Source organism: Lissotriton helveticus, chromosome 1_2 (genome assembly GCF_964261635.1).
Source record: "Lissotriton helveticus chromosome 1_2, aLisHel1.1, whole genome shotgun sequence".
Taxonomy (NCBI): domain Eukaryota; kingdom Metazoa; phylum Chordata; class Amphibia; order Caudata; family Salamandridae; genus Lissotriton; species Lissotriton helveticus.
In genome coordinates, this window is record NC_136058.1 from 98,911,111 (window position 1) to 98,935,804 (window position 24,694).

The 24,694-nt window shown below is 45.6% G+C and overlaps 1 long non-coding RNA gene across 2 annotated transcripts in view; it reads left to right on the plus strand.

Annotated features, from left to right (window-relative positions):
• LOC144807777 (uncharacterized) overlaps positions 1 to 24,694 on the plus strand; it is a 151,964-nt gene that overhangs the window by 109,658 nt on the left and 17,612 nt on the right. Inside the window, exon 2 of one of the 2 annotated variants that reach the window (XR_013606438.1) lies at positions 9,231 to 9,394. This is a non-coding gene — a long non-coding RNA (uncharacterized LOC144807777). The remainder of the gene's footprint in view (positions 1 to 9,230; positions 9,395 to 24,694) is intronic. The other variant, XR_013606437.1, reaches the window with a different exon arrangement.

The window sequence follows — 24,694 nt, forward strand, 5'->3', positions numbered from 1 at the left end:
ATCATGGGAGAGGGATGGCCTCTTACTGGACGGCGAGAAGTGGGGTGAGGCATTGCCTCCCCCAGGGAGGTGGCGATCTCTGCACGTCTCCGTCTGGTACAATTGAAAATTCTCCACAGGACTTACATCACTCAACCGCAACTGGTCCACATGGGGCGTGGGGAAAGCGCAGACTGCAGGCGACAGTGTGGACAGATTGCCACCTTTATGCACATTCTTTGGGAATGTGAGCAGATTCAGAGATATTGGAGGGGAATACACATGGTCATGAGTAAGGTCCTTCCTAAAACTATCCGCCCAGAGGCTAAGAGATGTTTACTCAATGTGTGGGAGCCCACTGACTTGGTGGGGGCAGAGAGGCTGTTGGTCACAGTGGGTGCCGCGGTTGCTAAAAGAGATATTGCTCAACTATGGGGAGGGCTCACACCCCCTACTATTGTCATGTGGAAGCGGACCCTTGATTGGTGCATGTTTAGGGAGAAAACTGTTTATGTGGCAAGAGGGTGCCCCAAGGAAAAAAAATGTTTTAAGTTGGGTGTCATATGGTGCAAGGATCTCCGCATCACAAAATGCTCATCATCAAATGCTCTTTTTTTGGCTCTCGCCACACAATAACGTACACCCCTCCCTTAGCAACTCCCTCATATCTTCAGTCTTGCCAACCAAGGGTTTTAACAAATTTAGCGTAATATTCAATCAAACCCATGAATGATCATAACAGATACTTATCATGGGGAACTGGTGCAGACCAAATAGCTTTCAACAAGTCCACCTTGGAACAAACCCTTTGACCGGATATATTATGGCCAAGGTATTTAATCTCCTCCACCAAGAACCTACATTGGTCTCTCCTCAAAGTGAGCTCCACCTCCCTAGGTCTACCCAACACAGACCTCAAAGAGATCTTATGCTCCTGGAGGAACCCACAAAAAACCAAGATGTCGTCTTGAAAGAATTTCACATTATCCAACCCTTTAAACACCTCAGACATGATCTGCTGGAACATGATTGCTGACGAGGATAACCCAAACGGCATTCTGGTAAACCTAAAAGTTCCTTCCATGGTGAGAAATGCCGTCAGATTGCGTGAATAATCATGCAATCTGATCAGGTGTTTAGCACTTTTCAAGTCAATCTTGGAAAAGTACTTACCACCTTTGAGCAACATTAACAGCTTGTTTATATTTGGGAGAAGAAAAGTATCTGTCGCCACATGTTGGTTCAAGCTGCATAGATTCACACAGAATCTAAGTTTACCATCGCTCTTCTTGGCAATTATGACTGGAGAGCCTCAACAGGCTCTATGATCCCCCTCATTGAGCATGTCATCTAAATGTTTCTTGACCCTAGCCCTCACTACAACTGACACCCTCCTCAATTTGTATTTAACTGGAATAGTACCTTTCTCCAAAACTATTTTGTGGACATAGTCCCTTATCTCACCCAGCTTTTCATTGAATACATCCTTCATTACTGCCAACACTTCTTCAGTGGTAACATCCGTGACTACTAACATTTGGTCTGAGGCATGGGGATAGATTACTATATGCAAATCAAATTTATGCACCCACCCAAAAATAGGTGGCCCATCCTCTGCCACATAGACCTTCCCTTCAACCTGCAGTTATTTAAACACAATCAGAGAAGTAAAATATCCCAGAACGTTTATCTGTTCCCCCTGGTAGCCCCTGGGATTTAGGTCTTTAGACAGAAGAGACCTTTGCGGCCACTCTTTCTTCCACATCGCCTTCGGTATGATGGTGTAAAATAAACTGGAGTCCACCATGAGTTCCACTAGTCTGCCTCGAATACCAAACAAGACTTTAGGTCTGATCTTCCTGTTCCCTTCCTCCACCTCAGGCTGAACCATCAACACTCGATTCTGGTTGTCATCTTCTAAAAATATGTCCTCGGTGACAGCCACACGGGACTTAGATGATTCTTTGTACACATGAGCATAATGACCCAGGTGCCCACACTTCCTGCACTCCTTGTTAGATGTGAAACACCATATCGAATCACTGGTGTGGTAATCACTCCCACAACGTGAACAGACCTTCGATCTGCCCCCTCTCTGGAATCTAGCCGAAACCTTCCTGGAAGATCTTTTAGACACACCCTCCTTTTTGCCACTGCTGCAACCAGGCCACCCATCACCTTCTTTTGCCCAACTCCTTCATGCATCTCTCAGACTGCTCAACAACCATAGCAATTGCGATTACATTTTTCACTGATGGATTTTTCTCTGCCCACAAGCGCTCCAGCATTTTTCTGCTATTGCACTGAATAATCAGTTGATCACTTATCATCTCATCAGTCATTTGTCCAAATTTACATTTAATTGACAACTCACGCAGAACGGAAACAAAATCATCACTCGATTCATCTGTTTTTTGCAGTCTAGTTTAAAACTTACTCCGCGATAAGACCATGTTCTCCTCTTTGACAAATCTTCTCTCCAATCACAGGTTTTGCCTCCTTATACAAATCCTCAATGGGTTGATTGTTGCTACCTAACATCTGAGCACTTAAAAAATATTATGGACCTTTTTACCAATTGTGCCTAATAACAGCGCCTTCTTCCTTGCATGAGTAAATTCGAGTCCATCAAGCGTACAATGTAATTGTCAAAAAGGTCAATCCATTCTTCCTGCTGAATGGAAGTTTGACCTTGATAATGCAATCACAAACAGTTGCTGATGCTGAATGCTAAACCAGGTAAATAGTAGCAGTAGTATTCACAAGAGATAAAGGCTAAGGGCCTTTGCTCTAACCAGCTATGGGTCTTTCCTCTAACCAGTCATGTGGTGCAGCAGCCTATTTTCAAAAAAAAGGAAGACAAAACAAGGACACCTGCACTCTGCAGAAGTCACGTATGACACCTCCTGCTGCTCTCGGTATGTGCTCCCAGGAGACTACAAGGTAAGCACTGCACAGAATGCCTTTGTCCCAAAGCAGTGCTTCAAAACGACAGTGCGTTCGCCTTGAACATCCTGCAACAAATGCTTGCACGAAAGGCGTCAGGAGGTCGGTATAATCCTGGAGAAGACATCCAGTACTCCTCAGACTTCAGTCCCTTGAAGCGATGGCAGCTTTGCCCAAATTCATGCACAACACACTGCCACCAACGTCCCCTGCCGCCACACCTTATGCTGATCAGCATGCCATCCTGCACCACACACAGAACAGTTACAGAGGGCTCCTGTAACTGTCCATACTCCTCACGCCACAAGCTGATACCGGTGTCAAAACAGGTGACTAGTGATCGTCGCAAAAATTGTTGTAATGACACCACCACGAAACGGTATCAAGTTGTAGACTTCGTTTATTTGTTGGCCAACATATGGTGTGATTCTCCTTCGCCAGCCTCAGAGTAACTGAAGCCGGTAGAACACACAACCACAACGTTCCTCACAAGAACCTCAGTATGTTATACTGAGGTTCTACATTACAACAAGGCACAAGCCACTTCAGCATGTGGGCAAGAAGAGAATGTCTCCCTTGTGGCCCCACCCTAACCCTCCCTAAGCTTTTGAATTAACCTTTGGAGACTCTTGGTAGACTTTGGGGACGACGCAGGCTTCCACACTAGCAATTACCTGGCCAGCATTGACCAGCCATTCCATACTGCTTAGGAACTGCCCCCACATTATTGAACTGGGAGAAAAGTGCATCCTCCCTACACCCTAAGGACACCGGGGCTCTCTACAAACCTGAAACAGGTCCAGTAACAATGCTGAGTGTAGTTAGGAATCATTGTCACAGTGTAACCACTGATTCCATGACCAAATTGTATTATTATCACATGCAGTGCCCCTAAGAGGACCAGTTTTGCTCTTGCTATCTAACGAGTCACTTCAGTGCCTTTCACCCTTGCATCATGCCAACACTCCTGCTATGCCGGGGGCACAGGTCAGTAAAACATGTCTGTAGTCAGCATTTTGCCTTTCCTAGGACCATATGGGCTTTCACACATGTGGGTGCTGTATCAAAGTTGGGCCTTCATACTTTGTACTCAGGGTCAGAGGACACGCTCATGGACAAAAGAGTAAACCAGCTGCTCCTTGACTTTATCCTGCGCAGGTTGACAAATTATGTTCCTTTATTTAGGTTATCCCACATTTTATTGCTGATATTGTATGCAGCCATGTTTCTTTCCAGGATAGTCCGTTAACTTTTTTCTCAACAAGGAAAGGGCCTAAATTAACTCAAACCATCTCAGTGTGTATGTTTTGATCCAGTTTTTTCCAATGATCACAATCAAATCCATTAAAGTTTGAATTCACTTATTTGTCTGAGGAGATAAAAAAGAAATGCTACATCAGGAGGACTTGGGATTGCGCAGGTATTTCGAATTTGGAGTCCCAACCCACTGTCAGTCCCCCTTATATGTTGTACGTCACAGCACGACTCACAAATTGTTAAATTCTTTTGGTTTGAATTGCTTTTGCAGTGCCAGAAGAAGTACACAGGCTATTTAATGGCATACTACGTATAAAAACCCCTGTAGCCCAATAAAAATGTTTGTCAATTTATTTGTTTTTATCGATGTTCTACACTGTTTGTGGCATTATTGGCGCCTCTCATGCATGCAAGATTCGTTATGTGATTGAAAGCTTCAAAAGATGTTGGTATGGAGATGATCCAGCGGAAGCGGTGTAAAAATTACGATCATAAACCTAAAGTTTCACACTCCAACATATCACAAATAAATCAGTAAAATATTTCACATTATCATAGAGTTTGGCCCATAGAAACTCAGCAACACCTACACACCATGAGGTCCTCTGATAGATCTTGGTAAGAGGTAATAGGGACTCAGGTAATCTAGAGACAGCTGCCACTCCCTCATGAGGACCTGTAATGAAGAATTGCCAATCTGACAACAATAATCAATAATCATAAACTGTCAATAACATCATCAGTAAAGAAAGAAACTTGAAATTCTTATCGAGGTACCTTTATCTAACTTTTAGAACTGAAATGGTCAAAATGCAAAAATACAATTAAAATCATTTAATACTTAGTTATTCAAATGTATACAGATAAAACACAGTTCAATAACAATTTAAGCAAAATACATCATAAATCAAATGCCTGGTGAGAGGATACAGAGAGAGTGAGAAAGAAAGAACACACATTGCAAAATTTAGTATGCAATTTTAGGAATCATTGAACCATGATTCGGTTGTAGATAATCAAGACCGAGACGCAAAATAGACTAAAGCACAGCGTGCAATAGTCAGAGTAGTCGACCCTTCAGCCGAAAGGTTTTAACCTACTCAAGATCACCAACATATGGAAATGCAGGAGGATATGAGGAAAGTTCAGTTCAAGGGAAATCAGAGTTCAAACCGACAGCATGTCGTGTTCAAGAAATTGCAGAAAATAGCCAGCACATGTCTTTTTTTCACGGGGCAATTATACCTCAAAATGTTCTTCGTTCCTGCCCACAATGGAGCGTGTACTCCGTTTGCACGATTTCTACTGGACATGATTTCATGGTGTGATCATAGAATGATCACTCTTCAGTCCAAATCATCTGGAACCCTCACGTAATCAATTGAATTGTGTTTATTTGACCTCTAAGAATATGAAAAAGTATTTCACCTGGGAACTAGGAAGCACATTTGCAACTTATCGCTAGCACGTGTATATTTCCAATTCAGCTAGCAACAAGTTTAGCATTATCTGCACAACAAATGGACATTTCAACTGAAGGAAAGAAAACTTCAGTGATAACATTCGCTGCTAAAATAATCGAGTCAGCCTTTCTAGTGCATTAAGGAAATAATGAAGGACAAAATACATTGGTTAGGCCTGCAATAGTAAAGTCAGAATGAAAATTGAGGCCAACACAGAAAACCACACAAACCACTATATTTCTTAGTAAAAGCATATTAACTTTAAATCTATTTACGGAAATGTAAACACATAAGAAGCAAATGCTTCTAAAAGCACTATCTACTTATTCTTATATTTTTTATTAATAATCAAAATAACATTCTGCAGTTTCATATTCTATGTGTAAAGCGGAAATATTATAGAAGGAAATTTTTCATTAATGCTTTTTCTGAAACGTTACTCACTTTTCCATTATTTATCATAATACATGTATTAGTTTTTGCAGTTTTTTCTTCTTTCTCTGTTGTGAGTGACTCAATCTCAAATCACTTTTACATTTGAAAACGAACCCTTCTGCATGCTTATACGATGTTGAACAGGACACAATGTTAGACATGTTTCTTAAATACTGTTTAGTAATTTTCTTATCCAGTTAGTGGGATTTGATCAAGCAGAATCATTTTCAAATAATCATGCTCCATTACAGTCGTCTGCCATTACTTCGGAGTAATGCTGGTATGTGTTTTTAGCACACTCTGTATCTGTCGTTCATCTAAGCCTCATATAAAGTGTCACAAGCTTGTGATGAACTAAAGTTCCATCATAAAACAGGTGGAGAGCTTTGCTTGTTGGCACCTCTGTATTTTCTCATACCTCCCTAGTGAATGTATCATTTGCATGTGTTTGCATTACTGCCTGAGACTGTTTTCTTAATAATGTAATATGCACTTGTGATTATATTCTTGATTTTTTTTTCTTTTACTTCGGCCTAATTGGTCACACAGGATACCCCTCTCTTTTCAACAGCCCAACACAAATTGGGCTATTGCAGTTTTCTTCATATGTTGTTTTAAAACAGTTCAGTGTTGTTGGCTAAAGTGGATTTTAAAAAACTCCTGTGGCTAGTGTTACACATGGCCCCCAAACCAACATGTACAATAACTGCAGTCTTTGAATTCTCAGGACGTGTTTGACCTCTAATTACTACTCATGTTTACAACCACAGCCAGGATGCCATATAATCTAGTGCTGGGCCATAAAACAGGTTCGAACAAGAGCGACGCAGTTCGCGAAAGATGGGTAACCCCTTTTTCTCCCAACAAGTCAGCCTATTATCTCCTTCCCGACCTGCTTGAGAATCCCCTCAGGTCTGTTTCGCTCTATCCAGGTAGAAAACACCTAAGTGATGATGACATGTTGGTGCGCTGCCAGTTCATGCTAAGCCTCCCTAAGTCAGCCATCTCGGATAAATCCCTCAACCCCTGCTGTAGAGCTTTCACAAAATGGGGTCGCACACTGCTAATACACCAGCGGGATCGCCCCTAAGGACCATGGTAATTGTAGTACTGTTTTCTGCGATGCATCTTCTTTCGAATTCTCACGTATCTTCAAATCTTCGCCATCCCTGTACACGTGTTTCGGGGTATTTACCCCTCGTCAGCAGGGATTAGGCTATCTTCTGGGATTGCTGCGTGCTGCCAAATATTACCAGGTATAGTACCACACAAAGGCACGCAGGTGCGGGATCCCGAGCTCGTCAGCACACCGCTCCAAGGAGTAGAGCTGACACCAGGCTGCTCTTATTAAAAAATGCCATGTAGTGGATTGTCTCCATCCACCTGCACAGCTTCCTAGGCCAACGTCCCTTTCTTGAACTTCTCTATTTGGGGCCCTGCCTACTTCAAGGAACAAAGAAAGTAGGGATAACAGGCCTGTAGATCATGAGGGCTGGACAATTATCACCTTACAGGATCTGTTTACCAGACCATGCTAAATAGCATAAGTCGCCTCCCTATCTCTAAAGTGAAACACTTTGGAAAGGCAGTGATTAAATGTGTAAGTGGTTGCATAAAGTGCCGGTTCTCTCAGGGCTCTTAACCTTCCCCAATGCTGTTCAGTTGGTGAATGCTGCACTTTGTTTTTCACACTGTAGGTGTCAGAATCCACTGAGTGAGGCATTGAAGCAAAAAGCCAGACCTTCCTATAGCATTACAGTATTTTAACCAATGAAAGCATGGCGGTGATCATTCTGCTAAAGAGGTGTGTGCTTGGTGACCATTAGCACAAAGAGGCCGTATGTACATATCAATGGAGAGTCACCCAGAGCAAGGCTTCTGATCAGACCACTGCCATTGATAACTCATAATGGTAGCTTTCAAAGATGGGAAATCTCATCCAGCTTCCAACAGATCACAAATAAATTTGCCCCATCTTCTATTTACCTATGTCTGCAAGTACTAAGGCCTCTCAGGCTAAGTTCATATGTTCTTAAGACACTGGTGCTTCCAATGAATTGTAAGAAGGCACAGACAAAAGGCAGCACGTGAGTCACTGGGTCTTGGCTTCGAGGAGGCCTTGAGCTGTCACAAATCAGCGTAGAAAGGCAATGAGTGGCTGCAAAGGAAACTCTGGCATGTGAGACTAGTTGGTTCAGTTAAAAGGACACTGGATGTGGGAGAGTTTCCCTAAGTTGTGTAATTCGTGCTACTTCTGTTAGTTGTTTAACTCTGCCCTTAAAGCTAAGACTGCCATTCAAGTGACTTATTTATCAGGTTTGTTACTCGGGCTCTATTAACAATGCTGCCTTCCACATGGCACCCTCATTAATATTGGTACTGTGGCCATCATTCCTAGAGCTGAGCACCATAGCAGGCTGAATGAGATTTAAGAGATTATGCTCCCCTACAGCTACTCTCTAGCTACTTTCCCTATTCGTGTAGGTGAGCAGCTTGAGAATTTTGCCGCAATTAAATCTTGGTGTTATGACTAATTTTCCTGACCCATCGAAAAATTCCTTGCAGATTTCAGAATAATGTTTGTACAAGAAGGGCTTGTGTTCTCGTCAGTATGCATAAAATATTTGCTTGTACTGCGGGGGCATCATTGTTGTCTTCCCTTATAAAAAGATACATAGCAACAGCCCATGGGCGTGACCTCTTGCAACCTCTGGCCTCAGGTAGCAAATACAGTGGCAGAAACACAAAGCTTGTCCTTATGGACATCGGTTGGGACTGCAATCATCTTGTTTTTGTCAATTTTTATTGCACTAATAATGAATAACCTATTATTCACAAAAGTGTAATAGAAATGGTGTACAAGTAGCTAGATTATGACCCTTTGTAGCAGTTGATGTAAGTAAAAAATGCTTTTAAATGTATTTTGTGTGCAGGTGAAATTATGTTTATGTGAGAGCGTGTGTGTGTGATTTTGTTTGTATGTGGAAGCATGTGTGTTTGAGCGAATGTAAAGGTCAAATGGCATGTGATGTCACTTCCACTACCCCAGGCTTTTAGGTGAATTGACGTTTATGCAAGAGCCTTTCCCTACTTATTACTACATATTGTTAGCCATTGAGTAATGATCTCTTAAAACGTTTATTTTCTTAGCAGAAGAACCTGTACCTGAAAAGACAGCCCCACCGGAGCTGATGGAGCCTAGAAACAGACTCCAGTTCAAAGGAAGGAGCTGCCTACCGTGCCATTGTATCTGGAGGTCAATGAAGTAATAGGAAGAAACATGCCATAAATTATTCTGGTTCAAAAGTCTCACAGTAAGTAAAACTAACTAACTAAAATCTTTATAAAATTGAAAGAAAACTTTAAAAACTCTTAGTGGCAGGAGAAGTTAAATTACCGAAAATATTATAGTATCCAATATCAAAACATTCCTTAAGCAGCAGGCTCAGCTGAGAGCTAATACTATAATATTCACTGCACTCTAGAATCTCGCCCCATAATGCTTTGCTGGGCCTTTGGTTGGCATTGTATTTTTGCCCATAACTTTCTTTGGGGTGGTCCTTGGAGGATGGGACCACCAGCCAATCGTTCAGCATGATGTGCTCTTTGTGTTCAAGGCATCTGCTTTGTCCTCCCCAGTTGGAGTGGTGTGGCTCACTGGTTAGAGGCGGCAGACCCGGAAGCAGAGGACGGCCCGGGACCAGGGTTCTATTCCCGACGCGGCAGGGTCGAGGACCAGGGTCAGCAGACTCGATAATTCTCGCCTCGGTGCCTACTCTAACCAGGGATCATACTCGGCAACTCTGGGCATTAGCTTGCCTCATCTCCACAACGGCCCCCCACATACGCCGGGGATGCCTGATTTCACCTTGGAGATACCCAGTAGGGACCATCTCACAGGGAAAGCCAGGACTGGTTCTCCAGCGGTCTACAGCGCAGAGATACTCCTTCTGGAGTCGATTCTAGCGCTTTAGAAACCCACAATCAATCAATCAATCAGGTTAGAATCAAAAAGGGTCCTCTGTTGGAACTGTGAAATACATCAATAATCAGATTTTAGTAGCCCACTCTGGCCTCTGGTGCCACTGCATTTGCTGCACCCTGCTATCCCTTGTCTTCTGCTGGGTGATGGTGAATATTGTGAGATATGGCAGCTTGAGTGGTGCAAGTGTAGAGTGAAAACGGTGCCCATGTGAGTGTCATGTTAGCTGCATGAATGCAATACAATAGGAGGGCTCATGTGAGTGTCAAGTGAGTGGAGTGTGTGCAGAGTGGGATGAAGAGTGCACAGTGGTGTGAACAGAGTAGATGAAAGATGAGTTGTGTGCCTGTGAGTGACAAGAATCACGAGTGAGTGCATAGTAAGAGGAGTTAGCGCATTGTGAGTGGTGTGTCCCCATGAGTTCCGGCAGACTATTGTGCCTGTGTGCAGGTACGGTGTACAGAGTGCTTGTATCAGTGCACACTGAAAGGTGTGTCTGTGTGCAGGCAGAGTACGAAGAGGGAGTGCAGGTTGAGTGGTGTGACTCCAGGGTGAGTGATGCGCGTTTGCGTGGTGTAAGTGCGGGTTGAGGTGTGTGCCCATGAGAGCGAAGGGTTAGCTGTGGGAGTGCTTATGTGAGTGCACGGTGAGTGACATGCCAGTGTGGGAGTAGGATGAGAGGAGTGACTGCAGGTTGTGTGAAGTGAACATATGAGTTTGGGTGCGGGTGAAAGTGCAGAGTGGGAGGAATGAATGCATGGTGAGTGATGTGCTTGTTTGAGTGGGATTGCAGGGTGATCAGTGAGAGTGACAAGTGAGTGAAGTGTCACATGAGTGCAGGGTGAGTAGTGTCCTTATGTGACTGCAGAGTGAGGGCAGGGTGAACAGTGTGAGTGCATCGCGAGTGGTGTGAGTGCAGTGTGATCTCTGAGTGCAGGGAGGGCGGTGTACTCATCTGATCACAGGGTAAGTGGAGGGAGAATGGTGTGATTTCATGGCAAGTGGGAGAATGCAGTGGCAATATGGTCATTGTGAGTGCAGGGGGACCAGTGTGCTCTTGTGAGTGTGGGGTAAGAGGAGGATGAATGGTGTGAGTGCAGGGTAACAGCATGAGTGCAGTGTGTTTGCTATGAGAGCAGTGTGAGAATGAGAAGTGAGTTAACTGAATGGAGGATGTATGCCCAGACATTTGGAGTAACTCAGCATGTTAATAATGGTTGGCGAGTAGTGTTTCAGATGTAAGTTACACTATTGCTATTATGGCATCAATCAGGGATGGAGGGTGGAGGAAATAAATAATTTGCTCATCCTGCGACAAATTAAAGCTCATGATTAGGATTGCCAGGTGACAAGATTTCTACAGGCACCACTGGTATTTTTATGTCTCTGCTATTGCAAAAAGCACCTAAAGCTGGTAATTTTAGCCCTTATCTGTGCATATTTCAAACAGCACATATAAATAGACGGTGTTCTATAGCTGCATTAATGAGCCATGACTAATAATTAAAGGAAATAAAGACAGAAAAGTCAAATTACACATGAATTCATACGATTTTATTTACAGCCCTATTTAGTATCACAGCTAGGCCGTTGCAGACTTTAAACAGCAAATGGCCAATATTTTTCTCTTGGACAGATGGCAGCCCTACTCGTGAAATGCCTTTTCATGAAATGTATTCTCCCTCTGGCAGTAAAAGTAAAATCCAAATGTAAGGAAGGGGTACTGGAACCAGTGGAAAAAATCAAGGCCTTGTTAACCAGTTCACAAATACATGTAAGTGGTCTTTTAAAGAGCTGTGAAAAGTTTAGTTGTGGTTGAGATAGGTTGCCAGACACTGCTCTGCGGAGCCCACAGCAGCTCAAGAACACCACAACGTTCGGAACAATGACACAGAGAAAGAGGAATTTAACATGTGCATTTTGCAATTGGTTTTATGCTGTGCCTAGGAGGGCCACAGGTGATGTTTGGGTGAGCTGTCCCATCCATCCTCTAGAACCGGGCCTGGCGAGACTATATGTAACAAAATACCTGTCTACAGCCTTTAACACAATACAATAAACTATAAAGGTAAAAGGCTGACTGGCTTCAACAAATGCTTTTTACAATTAATATGCTAGACTAAATGTCTTTGTCATAATGTTTCATAATAAGCAAACCAGGCCTTTGACATCAGACATAACATTTCCCTTTGCACTAATCAGACCTACAGCTAGTCACCACAACCAATGCAAACCTACAGTATTAAGTGTAAGCTTTTCCACAAGGCAAATATCAGACACACAGTCATAAAATTAGACAAGTATACAAAATTACAGTTGGCTAAGCAAAATACTATCTCTGCTAAGAGGGCCTAACAAGGATTCTCACAGAGCAAACCTATATGCACACTTTGTGTCACCGAGTAACCAACACCAAAACCATTGCCTACTATGGTAATCTGTGAGATACCCTGCAAGAAAATACCTATCTCTAGGTTTTAATATAGAATAATTCCAATCCACACTAAAATGCCTATTGACTTTAACAAATGCTTTTTGCAATAAATATGTCAGGCCTAGTGCTGGCTATAGTACTTTAGCCCTGCTGACCAGTGGTGCGGTGTCTGTGCTCCCCCTTTCAACACGATTAATTTGGTTTTGTACCAAGCCCCAGCACACCACAATATGCAGATTATGACAAGTAAAATCACTAAGAGATTATGACAAATACAGTAACACAACACGTCATTTAATATTAATTTCTTGTTCTGACTCCAGCCAACACGTGTTTCGTCGAACGGGACAAGACACCCGCGACTTCCTCAGGGCTTCCAATATCTGAGCGAGTTTTAAAGTACCTTCTGGCTGGTTATAATTCCGTCCCAGCCTAAATGTGGCTGGGTAACTTGACAATATTCCATGAGTAATTCAGATCGGGTAAGTATCTCCAAGTGGCACGTACAAGTCGTCTCGTGCTCCAAGACGGACTCTATATCTGGTCCGCCAACTGTGTGCTGGTATGACCAGCGAGCAGTCCCGTAGTTTTCCCTTCGGCACCTCGGTATGGCCGCAATTGCATTGTGCCCATACCGAGGTGCCGAAGGGAAAACTACGGGACTGCACGCTGCTCATACCAGCACGCAGTTGGCATTTTGTGTTACTGTATTTGTCATAATCTCGAAGTGATTTAACTTGTCATAATCTGCATATTGTGGTGTGCCGGGGCATGGTACAAAGCTATTACAGATCTGTGGATCTAAATGGGGAGTTGTTGGATGATTACCTCCACCCTAGGCACCTATAAATGATACATAACTACCAGATACCAACCGGAATTTGTGAGCGCCACTCCTAGCCAGGGAATAATCATATCGACAAATAACTACGATTAATTTGGCATACGTTTAGTTAATATATTTAGCTTACTTATAAATCTTTAGTATATGGTACAAATGTGTATTGAGCGCCTATAAGTTAAATGTAAATAGTCGGCTGCAGCACCCATTCTGAAATCTACATCAGTGACAGTGTAAGCATGACTGCAGTCTACCATTCGTAGCCTTGCTGTGCAGTTTTAAAACTGCAATTTCGACCTGTCAAACCCTTTTGACAGGCCTAAACCTTCCTTTCAAATATTAATAAGTAACTCTTACATAGACCTTAATTCCTATAAGGCATTGTGCATGGTATTTTTAAAGTAGGACATATAAATGTTTAAAGTCAAACATACCTTTACTGTGCAAAGCCCCCAAAAGCCAGAGTCCTTGATAAAAGCGAAATCGGGCTGTAAACGACTGGATGTGAAACAACTGCTTTGTATCCTTGATTGAAAGAGCCATATTGTTCCACACATGGAATATATCTCTTAAGAGCTGGTGTCTGCAGGAAGGAATACCATATAGGAGGGTGAAGCCTCAAAGGCGTAAAAAAAAATCAAAGAATTAAGATGAATATTCAAGGATCAAAGTCTGGGGCTAAGTTCTAAGACGAATGACACGCATACTGCTACGCAAATATAGTTCCATACCAGCTCAAGCTTGGTATGGAAAATTGAAAAAAGGGACAGAAATGGTAGACCACGAACAACACTCTTGACTGTTGTGAAATGTAGCAGCTCTTCATGCTGTATGTACTCTTCAACATGACCAAAACAGTAAGAAGAAATGACGAAAGAGGAATGGGAAATGTGGATTGGGAAAAACTAGTATTAGTGGTTGGCAGTCAACATCTTAGAATGGGATACCACAAAGCATTCTAGTCTTTAAAAGATAGACCTTTAAACAGGTATTCAGCACCTGTTTACATTTTCCAAGGGACACTCCATGAAGCCACCCCAAGTACCTCATACCATGGCATGCATCCAAGCACCTTGCATTGAATTTGATTACAATGAATCCCTCTACAAATGGTAAACACAATAACAATTTATGTTTACAGGTAAAACGTGCAAAACCCATGTTTTCTTCTTCGCTAATAAGCAATTATACATTATAACAAATACAAAAACACAATAATCTGGTGTTCAAAATTAGAAACCTTCTTCCTCTAAAATTGATATATTGCCATAGCCCAAAGGGATTGTTCTGGCTAATGTAGACTGGGTGGAAGATGTATATATTGCTCTCTTCCTAATGCACCTGTAGCCAATAGGTAAGACACTACTGCATTACAACTAAAAGGATCGTCAGATATATTGCAAAATGCGAGTGCGTCAGCACTGTTTAACACATGGTAATGGAAAGAGCAAATGTTTGCATACTGTTAATGACTTGATGCAAAACAGCAACAAGTGCTTATGTCTATCCCTGCGCCCAAACGACAGTCATAAATGCCATTACTCTATAGCTATAGCTGAGCCCAACCCTATTTAATCTCTATGTCTCCCCGGTGGCGCCCATCGCTGAAAGCCATGGTTTGCACATAGTGTCCTATGCCGATGACACGCAGTTGGTCATCTCCCTGTTGCGCGCGCCCGGTCTTGCGGTGGACAGATTTAGGGCCTGCATGCAGGAACTGGCTACCTGGATGTCCACCAACTGTCTTAAGCTAAATGGCAGCAAGACTGAGGTGCTCGTGGTGGGGGGGAGCCCATCTGACTGGTCATCGGCATGGTGGCCATCATGTCTAGGGGAGGTCCCTATACCCTGTCAAGAAGCCAGGAACCTGGGAGTGTGGCTTGACGCTGACCTGTCTTTTGGACCTCAGATAGGCCGTGTGGTGGGGGTCTGCTTCAGCGTCCTAAAAAGCCTGCGGAAGGTATTAGATCTTCTCTCCACGTCAACCCGCAGGACGCTGGTGCATGCCCTCGTCACTTCGCGCCTGGATTATGGCAATCTGCTGTATCTGGGAGCCACCAGTAAGGTGATTAACCGCCTCCAGGTGCTGCAGAATGCAGCGGCTCGCCTGATTCTGAAATTCCCCAAGAGATCAGCATCCAAGGCAGCCCTCCAGACCCTTCACTGGCTTCCAGTAAGGAGCAGGGTTGAATTTAAGGCCCTTTGCACATGCCACCGCATCTTGGGTGGTAAGGCACCAGCTCCCCTTCAGGGTTTGATCACCCGGTACGCGCCAGCGCGTGCTCTGCGTTCCTCCTTTGTAGGGCTACTAAAGGTCCCCAGGATAAAAAAGGCACGCATGGGAGGTAGGTCTTTTAGATATCTGGCCGCGAAAAGCTGGAATGCCTTGCCACTGGACCTTCGCCTGGAGCCATCTGAACTTGGCTTCAGGAAGAATTTAAAAACCCACCTTTACATACAGTAAGCCGAGCTGACCTTGCGGCACGACTCTGCTGACCCCACTCGCCACAGCGCGGGGACACGCAATCTGTGCGTAACCAGGCGCTTTATAAATTTCCCTTAATAATAATAATAATAATAATAATAATCAATGGATATGAGTATACCAAGACGACACTTCAGATATATATTGCACCCTGCCTCAGGATAAATCCAGTGCATTCTTTGTGGGATGAATAACTTTGTATCCGTGAACCAGGTCAAACTGTACTCCATATTTTAATGAGTTTCATATCCCAGTAATCTTCTTTCTTCAAAGATGCTTTATTGAGACTGAGTAGGGCAGGTTTAACTTCTAATGGTTCTCTGTCAACAGTAGTCCGTATGTATTTGACTTGGGAAATTCACTGGTTGTGGGCCATGCTATTAGGTGACATCACTTCTTTACAGAGCTTATGACAACATTGACAAGAGGATTTCTACTTAGCCTCACCCCGTAAAATACTGGTGCCAGAGAAATAGTATCTGAAATAGGCCTTACGCCTTTCTAAACACAAGGCTTTTAATGGCATAGCTAGCCCTATCCGGAGTCAGGATCTTGAAAACTTGTTCTCGACGACTTGGATTTTCCCATTATTTTGACAGCCCCAAACCTCTACGCCATAAATTGCAGTAGCAATAGCTCACTGTACAAATTTGCAGGATAGGTGTAATTGACTAACTCCACTAACTTGCATTTGCTTCCAATGGCATAGCCAGTGTGTTGTGGGCTCCAGTGCAAGGATGAAAATGACCCTCTTGGCCTCTCATTGCTGTTTTCCTATACTTAATGATAGGCTGTTTAAAGCAGGCCTGCCACAGTCTGTTATGGACCACCTGCAGATATGATGGGGCCCAATACTGTTGTGGGGGGTTCTGAGGCTTCTTGACATCCTTGCCTTGTGCATCTTGCCAACAATGCCAGGTGGCATATGCAAGTCCTGCTGTGAAACCTGAACTCCCAGTGGATCCAGCATGAAGGCCTCCTTTCCAAACTATCTAGATCTTGAGGGAGATGGCACAGGATCTGCAGTGATAGCTGATCGACCTCAATTTGTCCTGTGCTGTCACTGTCCCTCCCTCATCCATTGCCAACAGTGGTGATGGATGCATTTAGGCCTCTGATCTCCAGTGGAAGGCCAGCACCACATCAGTCTGCTGGAGCTACTGGCCACCCATTTGCTGCTGAAGTCTTTTCTGTTGTCAGTCGGGACGGGTGCATGTTCTCACAAACAACCTACTGCCATGTGGTACTGAAACAAGCAGGCAAACTGTGGTCCTGGTCCATGTGCCAGGAGGATGTGTGCAACTGGAGGTGGCTGGAACATTAGACCATCTTCCTGTCAGGGTCCCTGAATGCCAGAGATGAACTGAGCAGACATTGTCTGCCAGATTACATCAGGTGTCTACATCCAGAGGTGGCGTTGGACATATTCAAATAGTGCAGAGGACTTTGGCTAGATTTTTTTGCTTCCATCAATAATGTGCAGTGTCAAGGAGGAGGTGACACTCTATTGTTTAGAACCCAACAAGGCTGTAATCTTTTACATTGCTCGTACCAACGACCATCGAGTGGACAGTCTGCTTTTTTTGTGGTTTTCTGGAACAAAGAAAGGGCAGGTAGTGTAGAAGCACACCCTGTTAAGGTGAAAAGTCCTGTGCATCAAGCTCTGCTATGCATTAACCAAGAAGCACACCCAAAAGGTCTGAGAGTTCATTGCACCAGGGCCAAGGCCGCTACCACTGCGTGCAAGGTTAGTCAATCAATCAATCAGAGACATTTATATAGCGCACTACTTACCCGTAGGGTCTCAAGGTTAGTCTATCCTTGATATCTGCCAGGCTGCGATGGACTGAGATGTGTGTAGCAGTGCATACATTTACAAAACACTACTGCCTTGACAGTCTGTTCGGGCAGGAATAACACTTTCTCTGCTCGGTTTTGCAGGAGATTTTAGTTTAAGTCCATTTCATAGACCCTCGCCCTTGAGAAGGTACTGTCTTGGTATCTATTCTAAGTTGAGGAATCTGGAGTTAAAATTATCCATCAGAAGAACTATTTACTCTCCTTTGGTAACCAGAAGGAGTATTACCAAGGATATGTAACTTGTTCTTCAGGTCTTTTCAATGAACCTAGGAGAGTTCAACAACTCCCATACTATTCCAGACAAGTTTATTGTTCCCACTAAATCATGCATACCCATCCACCAGGAGTACCATGCAAATCTCTCACACTCGTGTGGCATCTATTCAGAACTTTTCACCATAGATACCACATTGAAAAGATACCACACACTGTACCAGCAATGTTAGTAATGGGGATCTCTAGTTGGCAGCGGCTAGCGCTGAGGTACAAATAGGGATCCTTCTTCCTAAGTCAGAGTAGGGTGAATCGCTTGCAAAAATACTTTAGCTGTTAGGCAGTGTAGGTTTCTAACCTGTCATCCTCAAAGATGAGATCGTCTGAAGCATTGGACGTTGGCCTACCCATTGTAGACATAACTGGCAATTACAAACAACAATGGAACAAAATCAAACCGTATGTGGTTGTGCCTAGGCCTACACTCACTAGTAGCATACACCAGCTATTGTATGTGGATCATAAATGCAAGTCCTGATCCTCACCGCTGACCAGCAATGTTAGAAATGAGGATCTCTAGTTGGCAACAGCTGGCGCCGAGGTCCAAATAGGGATCTTTCTTCCTAAATCAGAGTAAGGGGGCTACACACTTTGATAACCACTGCTCAACCCTGTGGTAACGTAGCACAAGCAGACAGGCCTATCTCAGAGGCAGTATGTGAAGCATTTATGACCATACACAGTAACGCAGGAGAGACACTACAAACGGGCACCACAAGCAGTTATAGAAAAATAGTTATCTTTATATAGACTGAACACAAGGCTTAAAAGCGCTCAAGGAGCCACAATGCACATAAATTAAGATTTACTTCAAAAGCAATGAAGGCACTCAAAAAGCGTGTGGAACCAACTTAGTTTGAGGCCGGGGTCCATGCGACCCAGTGGTGCACAATGTACCTGAGATTTAAAGGAGCACGGCACGCAGCCTCAAAAGGCAGCCGCTGTGATGACAGGCAAACTCGCAGCGGCCACAGCTCCTAGCTGTAGCGGTCCGCGGCGTGCACTCGCGATACTCCTGGGACGGGGCTTAAAGGCGGGCACCCAGCGGCACACGCAGGTGATAACAAGATCCTCGAAGTGGTGACTAGTGCAGGCACTCAGCGGCACAGCTCCTCAGCTGCAGCGGCCCACGATAGTGCTGATTCTCGTAGGACGGCAAATGCGGGCACTCAGCAGCACAGCTCCTCAGCTGCAGCAGCCCACATTAGCGATAGCAATATTTCTCGTAGGACGGCAAATGCGGGCTCTCAGCTGCAACAGCTCCTCAGCTGCGGCGGCCCACAATATCGATCGCAATGACTTTGGTAACACTGGCAAATGCGGGCTCTCAGCAGCAACACCTCCTCAGCTGCGGTGGCCCACAATTGCGATGACTTTGGTAACACAAGCAAGTTCTCTCTTTCAGCGGCGACAGCTCCTCAGCTGCGGCGGCCCACACAGCGATCACGATGGCTTTGGTAGCACAGGCAATGCGGGCTCTCAGCGGCAAGAGCTCCTCAGCTGCAGCGGCCCACAACAGCGATAACAATGACTTTGGTAACACAGGCAAATGCAGGCTCTCAGCGGCAACAGCTCCTCAGCTGAGGCGGCCCACAATATCGATAACGATGATTAGTCCCGCTTTCCCCGCAGTAGAACTAGAGGCTCTGGAATTCTCAACAGAGGTCTCACCTGTGAGTAGAATCCCCTTAAATAGTAATCCGGACGGCTGATGGGTGAAGTCTAATGTCTCTAAGACTTCGGCAGGAGGCAAGCTCAAATCAGGCCCTTGGGTAGTTGCTTCAGCAAGAAGAATGAAAGTTTCAAAGTCCTTTCCCTCTAGTTACATGGACAGGGGTTCTTCTTGACATCCAGAAGTAACACCCCGTGTAGGGGTTTTAGCACAGATCTTTATACCCCAAAAGTTTTTGTTCTCAAAAAGTCACAAATCACTGAACCCAGCCAGAACCAGTTTGGTGTTGTCCTGGAGCACTTTGTTTACAAGGCTGCATCCTGCCTTTCAGGAAGAGGGGGTCTGCCATTAGATTACACAGTGGAAGGTGGAGCCATCATTCACCTTGCCAGGCACAGCCCTGCTCAGATCAAATGGTCACCCCTCCCCATACTCCACTGCAGATCTCTCTATTCAATCCAAGTCGGGCTCAGCCTGCCCTGCCCCTCCAAAACCAGACAGCTAATACACATAAGAGCAGAGCACACTGGAAGGTTTAGGCAAGAAAATACCTACTTCCTAAAAGTGGTATTTTCAATCACAGAATATAAACATAATCATCACTAAAAGATGCACTTTAATATTCGGAGCTCAGGCATACTAAATCCGACTTTCCTATCATGTTCCTTGGGTCAATTAGGATTATACCAATTCATACAGTCAATTTACAATAGGGAGCATTCGCACTGTGGCACTGAATGACAGTGGCACAGCGCCCAGAGCATCTAACACCAGCAAACACAGAGGAGACAAAAGCTAAAAATGGAAGGGAGACCCACGCCAATGGTGCCAGGTATAACACGCTTCCCCCCCCAGCTGAAATGTGAGGAAAACTACTCACCCACTTGGGAGTTCTCATCACTACGGCGGAAAAATCTGGGCAGACCATCAGCATTGGTGTGTTCTGTACCAGGGTGGTGTTCCACCGTAAAGTTCATACCCTGTAGGGAAATGGACCACCTCAACAACTTTGGATTCTCTCTCCTCACCTGCATCAACCATCTGAGGGGCCTGTGGTCTGTCTGAACCCGGAAGTGAGTCCCTAACAGGTATGGTCTCAGCTTCTTCAGTGCCCAGACCACAGCGAATGCCTCATGCTCAATTGCACTCCACCTCTGTTCCCGTGGAAGTAACCTCTTACTAATGAAGGCTACAGGTTGGTCTAGGCCCTCCTCATTGATCTGTGACAGAATGGCCCCCTCACCATGCTTGGAAGCATCTGCATGGACAACAAATTCTTTTGAAAAGTTGGGGGCCTGAAGTACCGGTGCCGTGCACAGGGCAGTCTTCAGGACGTCAAAAGCTGTCTTACAGGTTTCAGTCCAGTTCACAATCTTTGGCTGCTTCTTAGAAGTCAGCTCAGTCAAGGGTACAACAATGTTGCCATACCCCTTGATAAACCTCCTGTAATAACCCATGAGTCCTAAAAAGGCTCACACCTGTGTCTGGGTCTTTGGGGGCTCCCAAGCCAGGATGGTTTCAACCTTGGGCTGTGGGGGTGCCACCTGGCCGCTCCCCACATGGTGTCCCATGTACACCACAGAACCCTGCCCAATCTGACATTTACTTGCCTTGATTGTGAGGCCTGACTTTCGCAGTGCCATCAACACTTACCAGAGGTAGTGTAGGTGGTCCTCCCACGAGGAACTAAACACTGCAATGTCATCCAGGTAGGCAGCACTGAAATCTTCCAGCCCAACCAACACCATGTGGACCAACCTCTGAAAGGTGGCAGGGGCATTATTCATCCCATCACTCGGAACTGGTAGTGCACATCTGGTGTGGAGAATGCTGACCTCTCCTTTGCCCCATCAGTCAAGGCAATCTGCCAATACCCAGATGGCAAATCTAAATGTGCTGAGGTACCGTGCAGCTCCTAGACGATCTATGAGCTCATCCGCTCTGGGGATAGGGTTTGCATCAGTCTTCATGACTGAATTGAGACCTCGGTAGTCCATGCAGAACCGAAGTTTTGGGGTGGCAGGAGGCGCTGCAGGATTTGGTTCCAGGACCACTGGGTTGGACCAAGGGCTGCTAGAGGACTCAATCACCCCTAAAGCAAACATTTTAGAGACCTCCTCCTTAAGGTATGCCCTGACCCAGTCAGTCACTCAGTAAGCCTTGTGCTCGACAGGAGGGCTGTCCCCAGTGTCTACGTCATGGACGCACCAATCAGTGACACTAGACACCAGGGAGAACAGATCACTGAATTGTCCCAACAGTTGGTGACAATCTCTCTGCTGCTCAGGGGTCAGTGTGGTGGAGAGGACCACACCCACCACTGACCCATCTTGTTCCTCTGCACACAGGAAGTCAGGAAGAGGCTCACTCTCCTCTTCCATTACAGCATCTGTGGCCAGAAGCATGACCACTTCAGACCTCTCAAAGTGGGGCTTCAGGCGGTTAACACGCAGGGTTCCTGGGAGACCGCAAGTCTACCATGTAGGTAACAGGACTTGTGCTCCACCACCTCAAAGGGGCCGGTCCACTTATCCTGGAGCACACAGGGCTCCACTGCGGCCTTGACCCAAACCTTTTGACCAGGCTGAAACTCAATCAGAGTGGCATTTTGATCGTGCCAGCGTTTCATCTCTTCCTGGCTGGCTTCCAGATTTGCCTCTGCATTTTTTCTGAAACTCTGAGTCTGGCTCCTGAAGGCCAGCATGTAACTAAACATATCCTGAGGAGGTTTCCTGGGAGATTGCTCCCAGCCTTCCTTGACCATACTCAGAGGTCCTCTTACCAGGTGACCGTAGAGCAGTTCAAAGGGACTGAACCCCAAGGACTTCTGTGGCACCTCACAGTAAGCAAACATCAGGCATGGCAGGAAGACGTCCCACTTAGCCTCATGGGCTCCTCTAGGCCCATAATCATGCCCTTAAGTGTCCGGTTGAATCTCTCAACCAGCCCTTTACCTTGGGGGTGGTAAAGAGTCATACACTTGTAAGTTACCCCACACTCCTCCCACAGGGACTTCATATATTTGGAAATGAAGTTAGTACCCCTACCAGACGCCACCTCTCTCTGGAACCCCACACGGGAGAAAATCCCCATCAGTGCACGTCCCACCACGGGGGCTGTCACTGTCCTGAGTGGGATGGCTCCCGGGTATGAACCTGTTACCCATGACTGTCTTGGAATCCAGGGGACCCACAATGTCAAAGCCCACTCGCTCGAATGGGGTACTGACAACTGGAAAGAGCTGGAGTGGGGCCTTGATCTCCCCCCACTCTTCTCACTGGCAAGGTTCACATGTCCTGCTTTCAATGGGTCAGCTCATGCAGGTCCCCCAGTTAGGCGACTTGTTCCCCTGTAGGCTCCAGGGCATCTCCCCCAAGGTCTGCTCCCTCTTGGACTGTGGGAACCATAGGGGCCGGTTTCCCGCGCCCCCTACCCCTTCTCTTTAAGGCAGGGGCCTGGGCCATACTTTCAGGCTCCAGGTCCTTCTGAACATCCTGACTGGCTTCCAAGGACCGAGTCGTCACACACGCCCACTCAGGCCGACCCAACATTTCCAAATGAGATTTCCTCTCCACCGTAGCCCTCGGGGAGTTCTCTAAATCGTTGCCCAACAGACAGTCTACTGGCATGGCTGGCCTCACAGCTACTTGAAGAGTTTCTGAGAACCCCCCCACTCAAAGGGACCTTGAGCCACCTCATACTGGCTCTCAGAGTTGTCTGCTGACACTACTGGGCAGAATATATGGGGGACAACCTACTCTTTGGACACCAACCAGTAGCTGACAGCAGTCACACTAGCTCCCGTGTCCCTCAGAGCCTCCACCCTATGGCCATTGATGGTCACCCACTGCCTATACTACTTAGTGTTATCAGGCAGCGTGGGGATAGGGACCTCCTCAAGTCTCCTAGCGAGACAAGGGTCAATTCTACGGGATCCCACTTACCTTGGGCACCCATCTCTTCCCCTTCCAGGACTACACTGGCAATCTGGCGGGGGCGCACGGGGTGGTGCACTGGAGTCCCTCTGGGGGCACTGGGGATCGTAATACCGGTGGCCCACTTGACCACACTTGAAACAAGTAAGAGGCCCCCTCTGAACAGGCCTACCTGTGGGGGGCACTCGCGTCTTCTCACGGGGAGGCTGGGACACCACTCCTTGGTTCCCTTGGGAATTACTTTGGGGCCCTCTCTGGAACTCCCTTTGTTTACCCCTGTCCCCCCACTTCTCTGCTGGGGACCCTGCCCACCTTTGGCGAACTCTCCCACCAGACTTTTGCAAACACAGGTGTTCACCCAGCGGTCCGCCTCCTCAGCAAGCTTCCTAGGGTGAGTTAGCTTGCTATCAATAAGGTGCTGGCTTAGCTCCGGAAAACAGTTACTAGATAAATGCTCCCATGCAAACAGATCATACAATTGCTCAAAAGTTTCCACCTTGCTACTGTTTACCCAGCGATCCATTGCTCTGCAAAAAAAAGACACATATTCAAACCAAGTGGTACCCTCTAACTTCTTACAGGTTCTAAATCTCTGCCTGTACATTTCTGGGGTCAAACCATATTGTGTCATCAAGGCCTCTTTCATAAGGGCATACACCATCCTGCTCTCTTCAGGCAGATCCAACAGGGTATCCCTCCCATCACTCACAAAGCGTCCCCACAACCCCGCTCCCCAATCCTTCTCAGAGAACCAGTGGAACACCATGGCTATCTCATATGCGGCAAACCATTGCCCAATATCCTCACTCTTATGGAAATCCTTGATGATATCCTTGGGTATGTAAACTCTACTCTAAGTAGGTACTAAAGGTATGCTGCCACCAGAGGGGGAGATCTCTAGACTCTTAACCTTGATCTCCAACTCCCTCAATACTCTCGGATGCTCAAGTTTCATTTTCTCAAGTTCAAATGCCAACCTGTTATTCTCAATATCCAACTTTTTACTCTCTAGGTCCTTCTGACCTTCCAATTTGGCCATCTCCAAACTATGCCTCCTATCTCTCTCACTGTCCTCCATCTCTTCTGGAGACAGACCCTTTGAGGACACACTAGTACCTGGATTGGAAAGTGC